Source organism: Solenopsis invicta, chromosome 13 (genome assembly GCF_016802725.1).
Source record: "Solenopsis invicta isolate M01_SB chromosome 13, UNIL_Sinv_3.0, whole genome shotgun sequence".
NCBI lineage: Eukaryota > Metazoa > Arthropoda > Insecta > Hymenoptera > Formicidae > Solenopsis > Solenopsis invicta.
Genome location: NC_052676.1, coordinates 6347705 through 6372159, shown reverse-complemented (window position 1 = coordinate 6372159; position 24455 = coordinate 6347705). Strand labels below are relative to the sequence as shown.

At 30.4% G+C, this 24455-nt stretch overlaps 1 protein-coding gene, 1 long non-coding RNA gene and 1 pseudogene across 2 annotated transcripts in view; all 3 read right to left on the bottom strand.

The window, feature by feature from the left end:
* LOC105206459 (probable cytochrome P450 6a14) overlaps positions 1-24455 on the bottom strand; it is a 193787-nt gene that overhangs the window by 59077 nt on the left and 110255 nt on the right. The gene's annotated exons all lie outside the window — the stretch shown is intronic.
* LOC120356792 lies at positions 12627-16437 on the bottom strand (annotated as a pseudogene).
* LOC120359382 overlaps positions 20850-24455 on the bottom strand; it is an 80878-nt gene continuing 77272 nt past the window's right edge. The window contains exon 2 of the long non-coding RNA XR_005576157.1: positions 20850-21340. This is a non-coding gene — a long non-coding RNA (uncharacterized LOC120359382). The remainder of the gene's footprint in view (positions 21341-24455) is intronic.

Here is a 24455-nt window from a genome sequence, read left to right as displayed (position 1 = left end):
ATTGGTCACTCAAAGTTACTCTACCTGACGAGTAAAATTTTCGAAAGCAATCTAAGTAATATCTATGTTCTATATTATAAATAATATTTCTTTTATTTTTTAAATAATTTTTTTTTAATCAATTTTCTGCTTTTTTCAGATGTGTTTGCCATTCTTTACAACTGGCTACTAGTCAAGCTACAGAAGATGCGTTACCAAGAAATGTTGACTTCCTAGTATCTGAAACTTATAATTGGTTCAGCCATTCAGGTAGCAGGCAAAGTACCTATTCTCAACTCTATGGCTTGATGAATGATGGACATGAACCATTGAAGATTGTTCGAGCGTGCAATACAAGATGGCTTTCTATTTACACAGCCGTAGAAAGAATACATGGTCAGTGGTTAGAGCTGAAAACTCATTTTGAAATAGCAAGATTGAAAGAAAAATGCTACAGTGCAGAAATTTTATATCAAATGTATTGCGATGATGCAAATCAAATTTATTTGTTATTTCTAAAAAGTATTTTAAAGGATGTACATAGAGTCAACAAAAGCTTTGAATCAAATGATGCAGATATTACTAAACTGTTGGAAGATCTGAATCAGTTACTTCAATCCATTTTTCAAATGCTGGTTTTGCCATCATATTATGGTAAACTTGACCCTATGACGTGCAAAATTGAAGATTATTTGTCTCCTAAAATTTATCTTGGGCATGAAATTGAAATTAAATTAAGTGGTATAAACAATAAAGGGCAGGAGATCATAAGAGAGAGGTGCTTAAAATTTTTAATAGCCTTATTTGAACAGATTCGTCAGAGACTGCCAGATAATATTAATCACTTGCGGCATGCTTCTTTATTTGCAATAGAAAATGCATTAAAACTTGTCAACAAAGAATCAATTTTACCTTTTCTTCAAAGTCTCCAAATAAAAGAAGATCGTATCACAGAAATAGAAAGGCAATGGAAAAATTTGACTCTTGTGAAATGGAATGCTCGTACCACTTTTGAACTATGGACTGAAGTAAACTCATATAAAGATTCAAGTGATTCTTGTCCATTCAAAGAATTAGCAGAGGTAGCCATAAGCATATTATCTCTTCCGTATTCAAATGCCGAAATTGAGCGAGTTTTCAGCCAGTTAAATATAATTAAGAACAAACAAAGAAATCGCATGAAAGTAAATTTGATTAATAGCATATTAGCGATAAGAGCAGGCCTACGTAGGTTAAAAACTGATTGCTATACTTACGAATTGCCAAATGATGTGCTCAATTTAATAGGAACAAAAGCGTCATATAATGAAACACTCACTGATGAGGAGTTTGATGAAATAGATTTCAATTTGTAGGTTAAGAAAACGTTCCATTTAATTGTTTTGTTTTTTGTTTTCTATTAATTTCAATTGTAGGTTAAGAAAGCGTTCCATTTGTTTGTTCTGTTTTTTGTCTACTATTAATTTTAATTGTAGGTTAAGAAAGCGTTCCATTTATTCTGTTTTTGTTTTCTATTAATTTTGTAAAGCTGTAATCAGACTACAGATTATGATTGGGATTGGAATTTAACCAATCCGAAGAAAGAAAACCAACTTTAAGTTTAGTTAATTTTGCTTCGCTTAAACTCCTTTCCAATCTCAATCGCTAGTCTAATTAGTTCAATTTCAACTTTTTTTTAAATTATTTTTTGGGGAAGGAATATGGAACGTTTGAGGGCCTCTTATTATTTAATAATTTGCATATATATATATATATACATATATATACATATACATATATATGTAAATTATTATATATTAATTTCTTTTCCTTTATTAGTATATATTATAAAAATTTATGTGCATTGATTAACTTTAAAATTTAGATTATTAGAAATAATTATATTAGTTAAAGGTTAGGGGGACTTTTAATAATTTATGTCTTTTTTCATTAAAAATTACGGCTTAATAATCGGTAGTTTATATACTTGTGATATTGTAAACCATTTGTGATACCATGCAATCTTATGATATCTTGTGCGTACTTTGGTAACATATATCTCAGAAATTATTTTATATATAATAAAAATATATATTATATATAATAATTATATAATGATTACATAATAAAAATTTATAATACAAATTCTTTTATAAAAATTATTTTTTATGTATTTACTAATAAGTGAAATATGTTAGTTATTTTTGGTTAGTTGTTTTCAATTTGGCGGTTATTTCTGGTTTTTTTCAATACTGAATATGGTTGGTTTTCATTAACGAATGATGGCAACACTGGCCGTATACAATGTGTATACATGTAGTTGATAGCTTAAGGTGACAGGTTTCCTAACCTATCGCGTGGACAACCGTGCACGCTCGTGTCTCTCTCTCGTTTCGTTTCGCTACTTTCGCGAAAAGCGCGGTGCGTGAGCTACAGTCGTTAGTGCCGGTTGATGGTACGTCCTCGTGATCTCTCGACGAGGACAGCACACTTCGAGGACGCTTTCGAGAACAGCACGTGGTGTGTTAGTGGTGGATGGAAGTGGTGGTCGACGACGGCGGCGGCGATTCAAATGTTGACGACGAGGTGATACCCGAGATCTCGTGAAGGGGTCTTCGTCATTGTCCTGCGTCCTCGAAGAGGACGTTCATCAATATCGAAGATGAGTTACACATCAACAATTGATTATTATTAACATTGTTGCTTGCTTTAGTTCTCGTATATGTTGTAAAAAATTTTGTAAGAGAGAGAGAGAGAGAGAAAGAGAGTTTTATTATTTATTATTTTATTACCTCTCAAAGGATTACGCTAAAATTGCCTCGATTCATTAAACATTACATTTTATAAAGTTTGCAATCTGATATTTAAATATTATTATTTATTACACACTTCAATGCGCTTTGATCACTTATGACATGTAAGTAAAATCTTTAATTAAGAGATTTAGCAATAAAAGGAAGGTAGTCGACTCAGCATTTCATGATTAAAAACATAATAATCGACTACCTTCCTTTTATTGCTAATGCTGTTAATTGAAATTTTAACCTATATGTGCTAAAAGTGAAATCACTGAGATGAGATTGAAAACTCAGTGAAATGTAATGTTTAATGAAAAATCATTGCTTCAACGATGAGTATCTGTTCTTTTCTGTTTTTGCAGTGATGTTGCGTTTAATGTTTATATCTATTGCACCGCCATTCAGTCCCAACACCCCAGCAGTATTCTTCACGCAGAGTTTATTGATTATTGCTGAAAATCATTTTGGATTGATTTATGATGAGCATTCATTGAATATTACAACTCAACGGGCCAAAAGTGTGATTCACGATTTCAATATTGGGATTAGGAATTGCAACGACACTGGAACTTGAAGCCCACACTACCTTCTCATTCCCATGAGATATAGAGTATCTTTTCGTAATAACTAGCGAGCCAACAATTTACAGCTTTATTTAGAAAACTTTTATTTTGTGAGTATTTGTAAAGCTTTTGTAATCACTAAATCTAAAGAAATATAATATTAATTAAATTTATACGTGAATAAGAACTTTTAAAAAATAATACTACATTTAAATTAGTATTATAAACAACTTCTCAATTTTTTAAATTCAATATTTATCAATATTATAAAGATACTTTTATATAACAATTAATTTTTTATGGTAAATTTTTTCATTAATAAAAGAAATATATATAATATATAAAGTTATATACAGAGGTAAAGGAAAAAAGTTACATATTTATACTTTAAATAAAATTAAGCGACTTAGAGCTAATTGAAAACTGTTCGTTCAAATTCTCGAAAAGTAAAAGTAGACCTAAAAACACAAGTGGTACTATTTCTGTATTTTAACAGAGAAATTTTTCTATGCTAACCCATGTGGTACTCTCTTTAATTCTATACAAAACCTAAGTGATTCTATTTCTGCATTTTCATTGAAAAATCTTCCTATTCCTAACTCAAGTAGTATTTACCCAAGTGGTACTATTTTTGTATTTTAACAGAAAAATTTTTCTATGCTAACCTATGTGGTAATTACGTTTAACTTTAAGTCTACAAAAAGTATATTATTGCTTAACACTACAAAACGCGTGATATCAGTACAAAATTACCTTTTCAAAAAAAGGTAAAAAAAAAGGCGGTATTTTTGTGTGTGCGCGCACCTTATCTCTAATTTTCCCTAAAAACACAAGTGGTACTATTTCTGTATTTTAACAGAGAAATTTTTATATGCTAACCCATGTGGTACTCTCTTTAATTACTATACAAAACCTAAGTGATTCTATTTCTGCATTTTCATTGAAAAATCTTCCTATTTCTAACCCAAGTAGTATTTACTTAAAAATAAATATTTTAAATTTAATCCAACCTAAATGTATTCTTTCCAAAAAATGTATGAAATCTTTAAATTGCGCTATTTATAAAGAGAATATGTTGCTCTTTGAAATAACTGCTGTATTTACTGAAAAATAAATATCTTACATTTAATCGAACCTAAATGTATTCTTTCCAAAAAATGTATGAAATCTTTAAATTGCGCCATTTATAAAGAGATTATGTTGCTCTTTGAAATAACTGCTGTATTTACTTAAAAATAAAAATCTTCAATTTAATCCAACCTAAATGTATTCTTTCCAAAAAATGTATGAAATCTTTAAATTGCGCCATTTATAAAGAGAATATGTTGCTCTTTGAAATAATTGCTGTACTACTTTTGACAAATAAAATGCAAGTGATAGTATCTTTATTTTTTAAATAAAATCCAAGTGGTATCTTTAATTCCTTTCTAAATAAAATTCAAGTGATACTATCTGTGTATTTCTATTAAAAAATTTTTCTGTTTTAACCTAAGTAGATGTACTTAATTTTAAAAAGTTTTAAAGAAATATATAACATTTAATCTTAAAGAATTAAGGAAAAAACAGAAATGAGAAAGTTTTATTAAAATATAAAATTTTTAAACTACAAAAAATTGCCGCTGCTAGATAAGAAAAGCAATAAAAAGAATTGACATAAGAAAGAATGCGATAAATGTAACACTTGTAAGATATGCGTTACAAAATAAAGTAATTACGCGAAGTTAAAGATTAAATTTCTTTAACACTTGTTTCTTTTACAAGTAACATTGTAAATCATTATAATTTTTACAAGTAACATTGTAAATCATTATAATTATCTAAGTTATCAAGTAACTATTTTAATAAATATTTTACAACATTTTATTTAGATATTTAGACATCTAGCAGCGGCAATTTTTTGTAGTTTAAAAATTTTATATTTTAATAAAACTTTCTCATTTCTGTTTTTTCCTTAATTCTTTAAGATTAAATGTTATATATTTCTTTAAAACTTTTTAAAATTAAGTACATCTACTTAGGTTAAAACAGAAAAATTTTTTAATAGAAATACACAGATAGTATCACTTGAATTTTATTTAGAAAGGAATTAAAGATACCACTTGGATTTTATTTAAAAAATAAAGATACTATCACTTGCATTTTATTTGTTAAAAGTAGTACAGCAATTATTTCAAAGAGCAACATATTCTCTTTATAAATGGCGCAATTTAAAGATTTCATACATTTTTTGGAAAGAATACATTTAGGTTGGATTAAATTGAAGATTTTTATTTTTAAGTAAATACAGCAGTTATTTCAAAGAGCAACATAATCTCTTTATAAATGGCGCAATTTAAAGATTTCATACATTTTTTGGAAAGAATACATTTAGGTTCGATTAAATGTAAGATATTTATTTTTAAGTAAATACAGCAGTTATTTCAAAGAGCAACATATTCTCTTTATAAATAGCGCAATTTAAAGATTTCATACATTTTTTGGGAAGAATACATTTAGGTTGGATTAAATTTAAAATATTTATTTTTAAGTAAATACTACTTGGGTTAGAAATAGGAAGATTTTTCAATGAAAATGCAGAAATAGAATCACTTAGGTTTTGTATAGTAATTAAAGAGAGTACCACATGGGTTAGCATATAAAAATTTCTCTGTTAAAATACAGAAATAGTACCACTTGTGTTTTTAGGGAAAATTAGAGATAAGGTGCGCGCACACACAAAAATACCGCCTTTTTTTTACCTTTTTTTGAAAAGGTAATTTTGTACTGATATCACGCGTTTTGTAGTGTTAAGCAATAATATACTTTTGTAGGCTTAAAGTTAAACGTAATTACCACATAGGTTAGCATAGAAAAATTTTTCTGTTAAAATACAAAAATAGTACCACTTGGGTAAATACTACTTGAGTTAGGAATAGGAAGATTTTTCAATGAAAATGCAGAAATAGAATCACTTAGGTTTTGTATAGAATTAAAGAGAGTACCACATGGGTTAGCATAGAAAAATTTCTCTGTTAAAATACAGAAATAGTACCACTTGTGTTTTTAGGTCTACTTTTACTTTTCGAGAATTTGAACGAACAGTTTTCAATTAGCTCTAAGTCGCTTAATTTTATTTAAAGTATAAATATGTAACTTTTTTCCTTTACCTCTGTATATAACTTTATATATTATATATATTTCTTTTATTAATGAAAAAATTTACCATAAAAAATTAATTGTTATATAAAAGTATCTTTATAATATTGATAAATATTGAATTTAAAAAATTGAGAAGTTGTTTATAATACTAATTTAAATGTAGTATTATTTTTTAAAAGTTCTTATTCACGTATAAATTTAATTAATATTATATTTCTTTAGATTTAGTGATTACAAAAGCTTTACAAATACTCACAAAATAAAAGTTTTCTAAATAAAGCTGTAAATTGTTGGCTCGCTAGTTATTACGAAAAGATACTCTATATCTCATGGGAATGAGAAGGTAGTGTGGGCTTCAAGTTCCAGTGTCGTTGCAATTCCTAATCCCAATATTGAAATCGTGAATCACACTTTTGGCCCGTTGAGTTGTAATATTCAATGAATGCTCATCATAAATCAATCCAAAATGATTTTCAGCAATAATCAATAAACTCTGCGTGAAGAATACTGCTGGGGTGTTGGGACTGAATGGCGGTGCAATAGATATAAACATTAAACGCAACATCACTGCAAAAACAGAAAAGAACAGATACTCATCGTTGAAGCAATGATTTTTCATTAAACATTACATTTCACTGAGTTTTCAATCTCATTTCAGTGATTTCACTTTTAGCACATATAGGTTAAAATTTCAATTAACAGCATTAGCAATAAAAGGAAGGTAGTCGATTATTATGTTTTTAATCATGAAATGCTGAGTCGACTACCTTCCTTTTATTGCTAAATCTCTTAATTAAAGATTTTACTTACATGTCATAAGTGATCAAAGCGCATTGAAGTGTGTAATAAATAATAATATTTAAATATCAGATTGCAAACTTTATAAAATGTAATGTTTAATGAATCGAGGCAATTTTAGCGTAATCCTTTGAGAGGTAATAAAATAATAAATAATAAAACTCTCTTTCTCTCTCTCTCTCTCTCTCTCTTACAAAATTTTTTACAACATATACGAGAACTAAAGCAAGCAACAATGTTAATAATAATCAATTGTTGATGTGTAACTCATCTTCGATATTGATGAACGTCCTCTTCGAGGACGCAGGACAATGACGAAGACCCCTTCACGAGATCTCGGGTATCACCTCGTCGTCAACATTTGAATCGCCGCCGCCGTCGTCGACCACCACTTCCATCCACCACTAACACACCACGTGCTGTTCTCGAAAGCGTCCTCGAAGTGTGCTGTCCTCGTCGAGAGATCACGAGGACGTACCATCAACCGGCACTAACGACTGTAGCTCACGCACCGCGCTTTTCGCGAAAGTAGCGAAACGAAACGAGAGAGAGACACGAGCGTGCACGGTTGTCCACGCGATAGGTTAGGAAACCTGTCACCTTAAGCTATCAACTACATGTATACACATTGTATACGGCCATGATGCTCATGGGAACGGTCACATGTTGCCCCACGTGATGATAGAACGGCTAATAACGAGCGCCACTCGGTACTCGTGTCGAAAAGATGTACTGGACAAGATTTGATGGTCGTTGACGACGACGACGTTTCTTACATCTAAAACGTCAAGATTTGGACTTTGCGTCGCAATATATCCGCACGTACGGCACGGAGAGAAAAAATAAAAACACTTTTGTTATGCAATTTTCCCCAAGCTATCGATTGAGACTACTCAGAACTTGATCGGTTCAGCCGTTACTGAGATCTGAATAATCTCGTTAGGTTGAACTCGCTGACTCGTGTAAAAGAGGCTGGTCTCTCTCGCTGATATGATGAAGAATATGATGATGATGATAATGAAAAATAAAAAAAGATAAGATAAGAAAAAAATACCGCGAGACGCGACCGCGCCTCTTAATGTTGAACATTTAGAAGGGGAAGGAACAAAAATTCTGAAAGGACACTTGAACCAAGGAAACGAAGTTAATTTCTTTTAGGAGCGATTTGACTGAAAGTAGTGACGACGTGCAAACGCATGTGACCTTGCTATAGAGAGAAATAAATAAAAAATTAGACTAAATCGAACCGCGACTTAACGTAATAGGCGCGACCGCGCTTCTTGATTCACCACTTCAAATGTAAATCATCCACCTTATGGACTAAATTATTTTTCGAAAAAGTTGATTGTTCAAATTATAAAAGTCACATTTTTTTAAAACAAAATTCTATGATTTGTTTTACATAGTGTGACTCAATTAGTCTGAATACAAAGATATTAAAATAGAATTATTTTACAAAAATTAGTACATAGAAAAAAATTATTATTAAATCACCAATTCATTGTTTCATATATAAGCAAGAATATAAAATCTTCTTGGAAGAATTTATAATTTTAAACAGACATAATTTTGCTTACATAAAGAAAATTCTTTTTTTCGTGTAAGCAAATTTATTCTGACATACTTCAATATAAAATATGAAACATCTTATAAATTATTTATTTTATTGTAATTGTATTTTAACGTATATAGTTTTTCTTTTATGATCAGAATAATTACATAAATCAGTTCCCTGTCCGCTCCAAACGAAATGTGACGTATAGATTCACCTTACGTTATGTCGTCTCAATGACGTCTCAATTAGTTTAAAAATTAATTTGTATCTAACAACCAAATTTCCGACGACAGAAATAATCGACTAATTTTGAGAAATTAAGATTGGTTTTTCCTGTATTATGTACATAAAATACTTGCTAGACAAAATGTATAGTTTTATTTGATTAAAACATGACTAATTAACACATTCAAATGATTTGGTTATGTCTTAACGATATGCAAGGTCTAAAGGCATATCCGAAACCAATGAAACGTACAAGACAATAAACTGAACAAAGAATACAAGATTTAAGCTTTTCTGTTCTTCTGAACTCTAAACTTTATTACTCTTTACACTTACGTGTTATATTTCAATAAGCGCTTATTATTCTTATATTAAATAAAACTCTTGAAATAAGTATTAATAAAAAATGATTCATTCTTGATAATATTATTTGAAGAAGTAAATATTATTCAATGTTTCAGTTTTTTAATAATTTAACTTGTCGGGAACATTTTAATTTTTAAATGTAATAATTCTAAATTTTATAAGTATGTTATGCATAATAATTGACATTGTTTTTTGATTCCAATATTTTTAAAATATTTCTACAATATTCCACACATATTAAAATAATAATACTATGAACATTATGTAAAAATGGGCATATGACATTAACATAATATTCCCATAATATAAAAATAATATTAAAAGTATTGAATATTCTCTGAGTATTATTTTAATAATATTTTATTTTTTAATCATTTTGTATAATATTCTAGAAATAATTATGTGTCTATAAGAATATCACGATATAACTTCTGAGCCTTTTACATTTTCTATAATAATTTTAAGTAGATTATAATATACATAATTGTGTTATTTATTATGTTAACAAATCAATTCAACTTAATATGATTTCGTTATTCGAATGTTAACGTTATCGAATATTAACAGTTAATACTGAAATTGTTATATAACATGATACAAATGTGACATAAAGACAAATAAGAGTAATTGTGTAAATTAGTCTTACTTCTTTTTCTGATTTTTGCAATGTAAATTCTCGCTCGTAAATACTGGAGTTATTTTATAATTTTGCTTAACAATGCCTGACAATAATCTTGAAAAAATAGTTTTCTGAAAATTGATTTTATTTTATTTGTTTTTCTTCAAACTATACCTGTATAGTCTGACTATATATGTTTATCTTTTGTTTGAAACGTATTTTTGGCGAAAAGTGTAGAAAAAGAAATATTGGTCTATTTTATTCGAGCCGTCCTCTATATATCAAACTTATATTTTTAAATCCTTACCTTATATAGCAGCTGATATGTGCGCGACTACAGAAGATGCTTGATAAAATTTAACTGGAGAATTTTAGATTTTCTTTACGTGTTTATAAGCTAGTATCCCCTCCATACCATAAATATAAATCATTGCATCACATGTACGATATATAAATGGCAAAATATGTGGTTATTTGGCAATCTTATGTTTAATAAGAAAATTTTTAAATTTGTTAAATATTTTTAATATTTCTTTCACAACATATGATCTTTTGAAATATGACTCGTTCAAGCTCACACATCTCATCCGAGAAACGCTGTATGGATGCTGATGGAATATTTATTATGATCTCAAATGAGTGTCGTAGCGTCCTTCGGATAAAGTATATTGTTATGAGTTGTATACCTATAATTTATTTGATCTATATTGCCGATGTGACTATCGTATAAGATTTAATTCAATATTATAAACGGTAAATAGGCTCCCCAAACATTTCAATTGCATGAGATGTGAACTGGTTAATATGTATATAGAAGTCAGCGCAATAATTATTGAATAAACTATAATGCAATTACGTTGAGTAAAAGTATTTAAATGTTTTGGGTATCTTCAGTAACATTAAGAATAACAATTATTGTAGCAATCCAGCAATGATTATATTGTCCAAAAATCCATGAAGACTGTTCTTAAATAAGATGACTATAGTTTGTGATTAATGTGTCTTCTTAATTCAAGAATAAAATGATCAATTTATTCGAAATCGTAATTGGACATTGATTAATCACGATTAGTCATCCCACCCGAGGATCGCATGCTTACGTCATAAAGGCATGAAAATATACTTAATAAAATGTGATTCAAAATAAATATTTACTTTACACATCTTGATATTGACCTTGATTCTTCATAAGGTCAAGATCGTTGACCTTTTCACTCATTGTTTATTAAAAAGTTATTAATTCATATGAGTCATTACCAGTTGTGATACTCTTTTTTGTTCATATATAACTCATTACTAATAAACTAGTTAATTATGATGTAATAACCATTCATAGATTGTTAAGAAAACTACTATAGAGGCTGCGTTCTGAAATTCACTACTAGTACAAAAAGTCTATAGCTTACGTTACGTATATTACAGATTTTTACATGTATTGACAGTATATATCGGAATGCAGCTAGAGTGCCTATGTAGCGAATTGACAATAATATCAATTGAAAACATGAAAAATTTGAACATTTGTGCATTATATTCGAATAATAATTAGCTTTTGAACATCTGAAGTAAAATGCAATGATAGGAAAATGTGCCTAGATGTTTAACATACGAGTACATATCTGACTTATAGTTTTAAGTATATATAGTGGTCTATGTGCAATTGTATAGTAGAGGCTTAAAAAATTTAACGATATTTTTATATTTTTCTTACATCGCATTTTTATAAGTTAATGTCTTTTCCATGTCGTAGTCGATAGCTTGTTTCAGTATCGCATGCGCAATACATCGAAATATTGCTACAGTTATTCTGCAATTTCCTGTTTAATAGCGCTTTTTTTAAATTCTTTAAGTAACAGCTTAATATCTTTTACTCTTGCATCATCTAATTTTCCAAATTATGAATTATGTATCATAACGTTTCGCGCTAAATATAACATGTTATGCAAGACTTTCACGTGTATCTATAATATAATATAATATATGCAAGCCAGTTAGTTGCGAGTATCCAACATTATCAGATTTCAGATCGAAAACGGCTGGACCAAACGAGTTCTTATTAGGTTTAATCGTTAGTTTTATATGACAAAAGTCTCATTGATTTTTTCTGTACAAATTATGATAAAGATAATTATGTTTTTTAAATAAAGATAAAAAAGGTCATAATGCAAAATTTAATTTGATAAATTTTTTGTTAGGAAACACCATCATCGCCGTTACTTTTATGTTTTTTTCTAATACATGTTTAAACATACATTTGTCACTTTCTAAAAAAATTTGTAACAATTTCAACGTGCGACGCTTACAACAGCGCTCTATGAAACTTTCTGATAAGACTTTGACGGATTTTTGATACATGTCTTACTAAAGATATTTTTCTGTCTATTGAAATCAAAATATTTTGTTTCGTTTTTAGATAAAATTAATATTTTTATTCCGCAACGGAATTGTGCCGTTAGTGGACCATAATATCGAAATTCATGCAACGACATTGTATTTTTGGCAGATCTAAAATGTTATGGCATGATAAAACATGTATCTATTGTGACGGGATGAAAAGTCCACGTCGATACTTAATATTTTTTGCTAAAACTATTAAAAATAATTAATTACTGAAAAATTTTTTTTATTAACATTTATAGTAAATTTTTTTAATAGTATATTTTCTAAAAATATGTTTTGATAGCTAACAAAACAGATACAACAATGTATAATACAAAATTAATACATGTTACATTCACACATATAAATACATAATTATTATATTTTTAATCTTCTTTGATTAATATACAGTTCTTATATTGCAATATTAATTAGTATACTATATTATTTTAAATTAGCATCCTCTATTTTGATCAATAAACGTGAATTATTTATAAAAATTATTTATTCTTAATGAAATGATTAATAAAATTTCAAAGAAGGCTATTACTTTACATGTATAAAAGTCATTTATTTTATAAAAATTAGAAGTGTTAAAAGTTCATAATTAATTTTTAGATATATTTATTTTTTATATACATTATTACCATTTATATACATTGTTACCACATTGAGAACTGGGAGACCGGCGCTAAATTTTTTTATTATAGTGCTCGAGATAATTATGAAATTATGAAGTAAATATAATAAGACAGCAAAAGAATCAATTCAATTGAAAGTTTAATTAGATTTTAAAATTTCCTTTCTTACGTATTATCATTTAAGTTGTTTTCATGTGACTGTATGTGGTTTTTCTTTAACATCCTTTATCATTTATTCCGAAAGCTATTTAAGACAATAAACACGTATTTGTATTATTATATTACATGTATTTTAAGATTTTATTAATCTTTAAATTTTTTAATTTGAATCAATAACAGCAGAATGAATATTTTTTTGTTTGAATATTTATCTTTCACACACACATATGCGCATAGTTATTTCATGAAAGTATATTATGTTCGTGATTTCACCAAGTGATTCCATTCTTCTTTAATCATATCTGCTGCTTTTTCGGCAATCATATATACAGGAATATTTGTGTGGCCCGATATAATTTCGGGCATAATAGAGGCATCTACCACTCGTAAACCTTGAACACCGATTACCTGCAAAACATTGCATATAAATTTATAAAAACACGTTGCGCTACTCACGATATATTTCGTAAATATTTTTACTTTAATTCATTCTTTTTTTTTAAGTAAATACCTTTAATCTGGGGTCGACGACAGCAGTTGGGTCTCCAATAGGTCCCATTTTACAAGTGCCGCAAGGATGATAAAGCGTGGCAGTTATTATCCTTATTACACATTCCCAATAAATATCAGAATCATATTTGTACTTATTACATTCTGTATACGTAATATTTATCAATTGAGAGTCAAACGTCTGCATTGCTTTTGTTTGACCAAGGCGTATCGCAGTTCTAATACCCGCGATTATGGTTTTTACGTCGTCTGGGTCGTCAAAAAAATTTGGCACAATTTCTGGTTTAACATTAACATTAGCTAATAATGTTATTCTTCCACGGCTTTTTGGTTTTAACAATATTACTAGAACGTTCCAACCGTAACTGTTTTGGTACTTGGACCATTGTTGAAATATTGAGTCTTTAAGATTAAGTAAAATTTTTGGAAGAAAAAAATCTTTTATTGTAACGGCGTTAAACAATAGTTCGATATCCGGTAAACCTTTATCTCTTTCTGATTGTTTTGTATTAATGAAACCAAGGGCCTCGCATCCGCCTGACATCGTTAATGGTCCCGTTTGTTTGTTTAAATATTCCGAAACAAATGGATTTTTAAAGGGATTGAAAGCATCGTATAGGATTAAATTTAACGGTGCGTTTATTGTCCACGTTAATCCAAAAAAGGCAGCATGATCCATAAGATTCTCGCCGACTGGCGCGTCTTTTACTACGTCTATGCCCAGTTTAGTAAGATGTTTCGCTGGTCCAATACCTGACAGCATCAACAATTGCGGTGATCCGATAGCACCTGCGCATAGAATCACTTCTTTTTTCGCAAACACACTTATAGTTTTACCATGCTTGATGAACTGTGCGCCTTTTGCTCGATTTGTGATACGGTCAATCAGTATTTTTGTCACCGTGCTCTGAAGAGTCATATAAAGATTATTGCGATCGTGTACTGGATGCGAGTATGCCGTATTGCTACTCATGCGGATGCCGTTCATAATCGTTGTCTGTAAATATGAGAAACTTGTTTCGTTTTTCCCGTTGTAATCTGTTAGCGGATATCCCATCTCCGTGCTTGCTTTTAGAAAAGCTTCTGCCAATGGTGTACGAAATCTCGGGGAAGTGATATGTACTGGTCCTTCGGTACCATGATAGGTATTATTTGCCTCCAGCTCTTGAATATCAAATGTTTCCAGTTTTTTAAAATATTTAAGAACGTCCTTGTATGCCCAACCTTCATTGCCCAACTCGGCTCATCGATCGTAATCTTTGGCACCACCTCTACTAGCTATCATGAAGTTTAACACACTGCTGCCACCACTAACTACTTTTCCTCTCGGATAAGGGCAACTATTATATTTCATGCCGCGACAATACTTGTTGGACGGTTTGGTTTGGTAATTCCAATTAATGGTATTAATCGCCTGTAGGACAGCAGCGAGTACTGGAATATCCATAAAAAGGTTCTCGTCGATACTAGCTTCGATCAGTAGTACCTTGAATTGGGAACTCTCGCTCAATCTTGCGGCTAAGGTTGCCCCGGCAGTACCAGCACCGATTATTATAAAGTCATATGTATTTCCGGATTGTGGTGTCGTGTTCGGTACTTCCTGTTCAATATAATGTTGATTCTGTTTGAGAAAGTTCACTGCTCCAACACCTAATTCTAGTAAGTTTGTTAACGTCCATTCCGTATTACTGTTGCTATAATGCCTGCTTTGATTCTGATACCCATGTAACGGATTGATAATGGCACCGATACTGAGAACGTGAAGGAGACTTAGGATCTTGGTCTGCATGTTTGAGTAATTAGTTCTTGAATATCTACGATAGAATAAAATATAATAGTAGGACATGTGTTGATGTTTAACATACCGGATAGCTCAAATAAAGTTTAATATCTTTTTTCCTGCGCCTTTTGTCTAAAACTTTTTTTTTGAAAGGCATAAGAAGACAATATTAATCTGTAACACTTTATTTGAGCTACACTGTATATGAATATTTTTAAACTTTACCTTATATAGCAATCAGGACACGCGCGACTATTGAAGAAGTTTGATAAAATTTATCTGAAGAGTTTAAATTTCCTTCCTCCTATTTTTATAAGCTAATATATCCCCTCCGCAGTATTTCTCTGAAATCCCATAATATGCAATAAATTTGTTATGCTTAAAATACGAAAAAATTGAAAAACAGGAAGAATAATGTTGATCAATTTGATATATTGCAAAACATTTTCTTGAACTTCTTTTACTGATAGCTTAATATTTTATTCTTGTAACGTCTAATTATAAAATAGAAATCATTTATTGTTTACAACTTAATTTTTGTGAAACGTTAAAGATTATACTGCTTATTGTATGTTCCTTAACAATATAAATCATGTCTATTATGAGATGAAAAGAAAAGTTACTAATGTAATATTTTATTTGTCATTAAAAATAAATGAAATTATTGAAGACATTTTTTTTAAATGGTGTTTTGGTTTGGTTCTTAGTATATATATATAGGGTGTATGATAATGGTTGTCCCCACGTTTCACCGTAGGAGTTGACTTACCGACTTGCACTTGTAGTTCACTAAACGCTCCTTAGATGGCAGATGTTTTGGCACAGGACCGAGTTACACGTACATACAGGCCCCCAGTAAAACTTTTTCTCAGATTTTTTTTGTATCATTTTTCAGAACATGTGTATAATTTTTTATAAAACGTTATAAAATCTTGAAAGTTAAAAAAGTATTTTTTTTTAATTGTGAAATGAGAAATCTCAGAATATTTCAGAATTCACATGTATAAAAAGTTCTAAGAAAAGATGTAGACCTTTTAAGTATTTCTAATTGTAAGTATTTTTAAAAAATATTCTAATTCGTATAAAAATTATGAGAAAAACTTTAACCAGGGATGTTTTTGGGAAAAATATAATAAAATATAAAAAATTTTTTATAATTGTGGAATTGTTTTAAGAAGTTATAAATTTTTTATTTCTTGTAAAAGAATGTAAGAAAATATTAGATAATCTAAAGAATTTTACATAATTTCACATGCGATCATTCTGAGAAACTATGAAATTTATTATTTTATATTATTTGGAAGAAGTGTTAAGAAATATTAGATAATCTGAACAATTTTTCAGAATTTATAATAGGATCGTTTGGATCAAAATATTATATTTTACGTTTCGGTAAAAAAAATGTGAAAAAATTTGAAAAAAATTTTTCATAAGTTCACATAATTACTTGTTAACATAAAAAATTATGAGAATTTTATAAAAATTATGAGAAAAGTTTTTACTAGGGAAAGCTGTGCATGGTTAGTTATATTACATTTATTACTAAGATTACTACTTTTATTTATTAATCAAATTAATAAAATCAGAATTCTGAAATATTCTAATTTCTCATTTTACAATTTTAAAAAGATACTTTTTTATTTTTTAGATTTTATAACGTTTTATAAAAACTTATACACATGTTCTGAAAAATGATACAAAAAAAAATCTGAGATAAAGTTTCACCCAGGGTCCTGTATGTACGTGTAACTCGGTCCTGTGTCAAAGCATCTGCCATCTAAGGCGCGTTTAGTGAACTACAAGTGCAAGTCGGTAAGTCAACTCCTACGGTAAAACGTGGGGACAACCATTATCATACACCCTGTATACAGGGTGATTATTAATGACTGTTTCTATGTTTTATCATAGGAGTTTGTCTTACCGACGGATACGTGTTTCTAATATAGGGGAAAGTAGGGTTATTGTACGCACTGGGTAATTGTACGCTTCGTGGTTTGGCACCTTCCCGATGAATAGAAATTATATCACGACGATATTTGTAGGCTGAAGGCATTTTTTAAATATATAACCATACGTTATATCATTTAAAAACGTAGTTAATTGAAAAAATAAGAAAAAGTAAAATCATGATTTTTCTTGCGATTTTGGCGTTCAGAAAATAAGGCAATAAGTCTGTATTTTTACTTTATTCGTTTAATTTTGTTATACCTAACAAAAGTACGTTTTTTTCCTGCGTTCTTTGAGCTATTGTTTATTAAATTTAATTAAATAGTCATCAAGTAATTGTTTTTTTATCAAATCAAGTCCGCCGTCGACAATTTTACGCATCCATCTTGAAAGGCGTGAGAGCACGTGAGATCAACTATAGTGCCACTAGTACAGTGTAGTGCAGTGTCGTGTAGTTACAAGAATAGGCTATAACCTCATTTTTCCTCCGCGTCCATTTATCCAACCGCACGTATAATTACCCAAGGCCCGAGAAATTTTTTCGTTTAACCACTTGCTTCTTTTTGCTGAATATAGCATTACCAAATAAAAAATTGTTCAATATGACAATACATAATGATAAAAAAATGTTTAAAGTTTCTATTTCTGTACTCGTATCGATTTCAACTTTAAAAATCACTTCACTGCGATAAATTTCCCTTAGGTGCGTGCAATTTACCTACTTTCCCCTATTATTATATTAGAAATTACAAATGCGCGCTTCTATGGTAAAAAGTAGAAACAGTCATTAATAATGACTCTATACACACACACACGCACACACACACACACACACACACACACACACAGGATGTCCATTAATGGTTGTCCTCACGTTTTACCGTAGGAGTTGACTTACCGACTTGCATTTGTAGTTCACTAAACACTCCATAGATGTTAGATGCTCGGTTACAGGACCGAGTTAAATGTACAAACACTTGGTAAAAATTTTTCTCAGATTTTTTGTAATATAACGAAGTATGCAGTTTTCCCTGATAAAAACTTTTTTCATAATTTTTTATAAAATTTTTCATAATTTCTCTTGTCACAAATTCATAAGTAATTATGTAAACTTATGAGAAATTGTTTTCAAATTTTTTCACCAAAACATAAAATATAATGTCTCGATCAGAACGATCCTATTAGAAATTATGAAAAATTTTTCAATTTATCTAATATTTTTTCTCAACTTTCCAAAGAAATATGAAATAAGAAATTTCATAATTTCTCAGAATGCTCGCATGTGAAATTATATAAAATTCTTCAGATTGTCTAATGTTTTCTTACATTTTTTCCAACGACCCTTATGGAAAAAAACTACAAGAATACGAAAAAATTACTAGAATACTGTTGAAAAACTGCAGTTTTTATATAGTATATCAATAATTTTTTCGCATTCTTGTAGTTTTTTTTTTAAGGGGAGAAATAAAAAATTTATAACTTCTCAGAACGATTTCATAATTATGAGAAATTTTTCATATTTTATCATATTTTTCTCAAAATCTCCTTGGCTAAAGTTTTTCTCATAAAATTTTTATACGAATTGGAACATTTTTCGGAAATACATACAATTAAAAATACCTAAAAAGTTTATATCTTTTCTTAGAACTTTTTATGCATTTGAATTCTGAAATATTCTGATTTCTCATTTCACAATTTTTAAAAAATACTTCTTTACTTTTTAGAGTTTATAACGTTTTATAAAAAATTATATAGATGTTCCGAAAAATGATACAAAAAAATCTGAGAATAATTTTTACCAGAGGTCTGTACGTTTAACTTGGTTCTGTAACCGAGCGTCTGACATCTATGGAGCGCTTAATGAACACCCTCTATAGTTTGTTGCGCGTACATTGATGCATACATACGAATAGTATATAATAAAGAATGCAATAACTCAAAATATCTGTAGCGGGATTCGGTAACTCTTAACGACAGCTAGAAATATCGTTACGTGTTGTCGCGCAGCACAGAAAATTCAAAAAGAATAAAAAAATTCAAATTTATGTCATGAATTCTAGGTTCAATTTAAGACGAAAAGAAAATTCTGCATTTCAAAATAAAAGAGAACTCAGAATTAATAACATAAACCTGAATTTTTTAAAAATTCTGTTTGCTATTTGGGTAACTATAAGATAATTATTAACAAAATCTTTTATGTTCAAAATATATAAATTATTTACAAGGTTCAAATTATAACTAATGAACCTTGAAACAATCTCAAAATATTTGAATGTAATAATTATAAATGTAATAATTATAAAGTAATAATTATAAAGTGTAAAATTAATTAAAAGATAAATTACAATACCTTTAGAAACTCACAAAATTTGTTTGTCAGTACTTGATCCTAGGGCACGTTGAATGGTCGCAAAATTGCTCGTTGAGCAACAAAACTGTTCAATAAGAAATTGGCCGCGGAACTCGTATGCTCCGAATTCCGAAAAATTTACTTTATATCTAGCATTAAACGCTAGTATCCGCCTTTTATACCTCGCTGACAGAGTTGCCATTGAGGCGCTGATTTGCAGCCACACCGTGGTGAGAGTAGACATGGTGTGCCAAAGTAAGAGCGTCTCTCTCTAAGGGTGGGTCACCCTTACAACGGCGGTGATGCCGTTGAAGCGCCGATTTGCAGCACACGGTTGCCAGAAGGAACAGATCCACTCTCCCCACTCCTCGGCATTCGGCTGATTCGGCGTGCGTCGTGGAGACTCGACGTTCGAGCAGCTAAGGCGACGAGTGGGGACTGAGGAGGTCTTCCTGTCTGTTTCTTTCTCGGTTCCTCTTCTTCTCGCTGTATCCTCTTCTGTCTCGAGCGTTCTCTTTCTTTCTTATTACAGGCATAACTTTGCTTTCAGTGCAATTATTCGTAATTTTATAATGATTTCGATACCGTTTGGTTCTTTATTTAACATGTCACCATGCTGAATATGTGTAATATATTTCATATTGCAATAGTTCTACATTGTAATTTAGAAATAATTAAGATTTTCGTAAACATGTACATGGATTAATTATATTTATAAATGTTCCATGCATAGTAGAGCAATATTTTTTTCAATTTTTTTCTAATTTTGTAAATATACTATTAAGATAAAAATATAGATATATATCGTCATAGTTTTGTAGAATACTTTGAAATATTTTGAAATTACATCGGCAGTTATCAATGTCTTACAACAGGTCAATTCCACATCTATTTTTTTATATACACCTACATAATTGCCGATTAAAATTTTTATGCAAGATTTTATCGTCATATAATTTAATAAATGTTGTAGGAAAATTAAGATTTTCCTACTAACTTATATGTATAAATAATTGTATGTATATATATATATATGTATATATGTTGCGCGCGCGCTCGCGCGCTCGGTTCTGTGCCCGAAAATTGGAATTCGTAGCTGAAAGCAAAGCTATGCCTGTAACAAGAAAGAAAGAGAACGCTCGACAGAAGAGGATACAGCGAGAAGGAGAGGAACCGAGAAAGAAAGAGACAGGAAGACCTCCCCAGTCCCCACTCGAAGCCTTGGCTGCTCGAATGTCGAGTCTCGACGACGCACGCCGAATCAGCCGAATGCCGAGAAGTGGGGAGAGCCGGTGCTGTCCGTGTGCTGCAAATCGGCGCCTCAATGGCCCTCATCTGGCTGAAATAACGAATTGCAATACGACGAACAGATATACGTTTCTGAAACTTCTTCTACAATAGTTTTATAAGTTTGGATTCTCAAAGTATTTTTTGCCATCTGTTCGTAAATTCCTTTCGGTCCATGGACGCATTGTTTTAAATGAGTAGCATTTTCAATGGTATTTGTAATGATAATCGAAATCAAAATTATATTATTTTACATATAAATACACCCTAAAATATAAATATAATAATTTAATATATATTTATTAATATGTTACGTATATTATTAATATATATTTATTAATATATTACATTTATGTTACATATATTGTTGTTAATATATATTTATTAATATATTACGTATCTATTACATATATTGTTGAAATATTGTTAATACATATATTATTTAACTACAAGTATAAATTAATAGCAAATATCACAGGTCTTTCGCCCCGCATTACTCACATTAATCTCTAACTATAAAAATTTCTCATTAATTTCAAAAAATAAAAAAAAAACTTTTTATAGGTATTATTACTATATATAACAGAAATAAAAATTATTTTTGCTAGATGCTATTTTAGAAATTTTGTGCAGTTCGTTGTACCATTTAATTTGCACCCAGTGTTATCGATTTTGTCCCTCGGAAAATTTTCCAAACTGAAAAGTCGTTATTTTTCTACTAATAAGCTCTAGTCGTTTCATTAATCATGAACTGCAAGTATGTAGAAAAATGGTGACTTTTTAGTTTGGAAAATTTTCTGAATGACAGAATCAGGCTAAAGTCTCATGGACTGATATTTTCCGCGTAACGCGTAATGCGTAACCAATCAGAAGCGTTCTGCGTCTTTTGTTGAGTCTTTTTATAAAGTTGATTGGTTACGCGATACGTGAAATATCTATGCCATGAGACGCCACCCTCAATGACGCTGGGATGTATACACACATTTATTTGTTGATTTGAAACATTTTTCTAGTAGACACACAAGAAATGTTAATTTTGTAACAGCTAACACCTTCTGTATCAATTAAATCAACAGAGAAATGTGTGCGGTTTCAATGGAATATTCAAACAACAAAATTTTCACAAATAAAAAAGCTCAATCAAAATGGAAAAAGAGTATGACTGATAAGTCGGACGGTACCAATTAAAGATTGATTAAAGAATAACGAGAGACAACTGCGAGAAATATATTATACATAAACATTACGAAAAATTGCGATGAAGCATCAGATCTGGACGAGACGGTCGAACGCAAAGGACACAACGTTGGCGCCGAAACGGCCGACGCTAATTGTAAGTACAATGAGATTCGGCGCGGCACGTCGTCGTTTCGCGTTGCCGCGACTAAGCTAAGGAGGGAAGCACCCTACGACGCTATATACGATCGTTTGTAGGTCGTTTCAAACTACGCATACTTACGTATAATATACACCTGTGAACTATTCGCAGTTACTCTAGAACAGTGCTCGGAATTAGTGGGGCCCTAGGCTATTTCTTTTACAAGGGACGCTCTACGCTCCTGAGCCACAACATTTGACGCGCGGCCGGCAGCTCGGCTGTAGGCCCGCGAGCGGAGTGAGGGGCTCGAGGGGAGACAGTAGGCGTCGCCTCGGAAATCGGCTCGAAATGTGCCACTAATTCCGAGCACTGCTTTAGACAGATAACTGATAAATTTTCTCTCACACACTAAAGTGTCAGAAAATTTTGCAAAAGCTAAATTTCTAAGGGGAATCCTTGCTCAAATTTTTTTTTTTATTTTTTATTACAGATAACTTAGAAATTTTTCTGAGGCTTACTAAAGTGTCAGAAAAATTCACGAAAGCCATTTTTCTAAGGGAAACCTCTCGCCAATTTTTTTTTTGGCCATTGAAACTTAGAAATATTTTCAACAATTCTTATTATCAAGAGAATTCATGAAGTACGATTTCTTAAAGTGAAATCCTGATTCAATTTATATTAAGCAACGAAACTTCGAATTCGGAAGACACTACATTTCCATTCCCTGTCCCTCGAGCGATTAGTCGATGCGTAGCGTATTCTTATATGTCATGATCACATCAGCTTTTCGCGAATACCCATCCTTAGTTGAGTTGATTAACTAAGTGCATAGCCCGTAATTACGAGTCACGATTGCGTCAATCATCCAATACTCCTTCTCCCCTCTCCCAAATTGTACCATTCACGTTATTATCGTACTCGAAGAAATAAATCAGAACAACCTACGTTAGACCCCTTTGAGTTCGAAGAAGATTTAGATTCTTATCTTCCGAATACATTAGAATATGAAGATTTGCTAAACCCAAACTCCACTTTTGATTTGACAGAATATTGTGATCCTTTAAACGAAGAGAACACAGTTACGAATTTTAGTGAAGAACATAATTTAACCACGTTTCCAGAAATAGATACTTGCAACCCTTGTGAATTAAAAAAGTTTTTGTAATCACATTAAAATAAATAGTTTTGAGCAAAACAAAAACATCTAGCGGCAGAAATTTCCCCGAACCTAAGACTGAGCTTAAATAAAAATTATTTTGTATACAAAGTGAATCTGGAAGTTTATAGTTTAAACAGAGTGCGATAATTATTTTGATGGATTTTTGATTTGATGTTTCCAAGTAAAAATTTACTAAATTCACTCACGGTGTGTATGTGTGTGCGCTTTCTAAGAAAACAAAACTCGTGCGGCCTCAAAAAATTTTCGCTTGTTATCAGCTAAAGCAACATGTCGCAAGCAGATTTAGAAAATTATTTGCATAAGAAAAACGTTTTTAAAATGTTTAAATGTAAATATTCTTTGTACGTTGAATAATATAAGTTTTTATAACATTCTTATTTAGTCCATAGACGTTTGGACCAGATTAAAACCAAATTCAGATTTGGTAAACATAGACATTCAGATGTCCATTGGATGTCGTGTGCTATTTGGGTAGTAATCGGACATGTAATGATACAAAATCAATATTGTAAAATTTTTGATATCATAAGGATCTTTTCATCCTGGAGTTATAAGTACTGAACTAAGCCGTAGCTATGATAGAACAATAATTCCTGGTGCGACATTTTTCACTAACCATATTATGCGACCATTTATTAAAACTTCAAAACAAGGAGCTCAAACAACATTCTTCAATTATTCTTCATATTTGTGTTGATTAATGACGGATATTTAAGAGATTACTCTCTCAAAGAAATGATTTATCTAGCTGCTGTTTTTGCTGAAATAATTGAACAAGTTCAGGGCTCTGGTATCTGGCAGGCAGAATGGGCAAAGGGACAGCAAACATTCTCGGAAGAAATAAGACAAATTGGACATGCCATTTACTTGCTGACAAAACCATA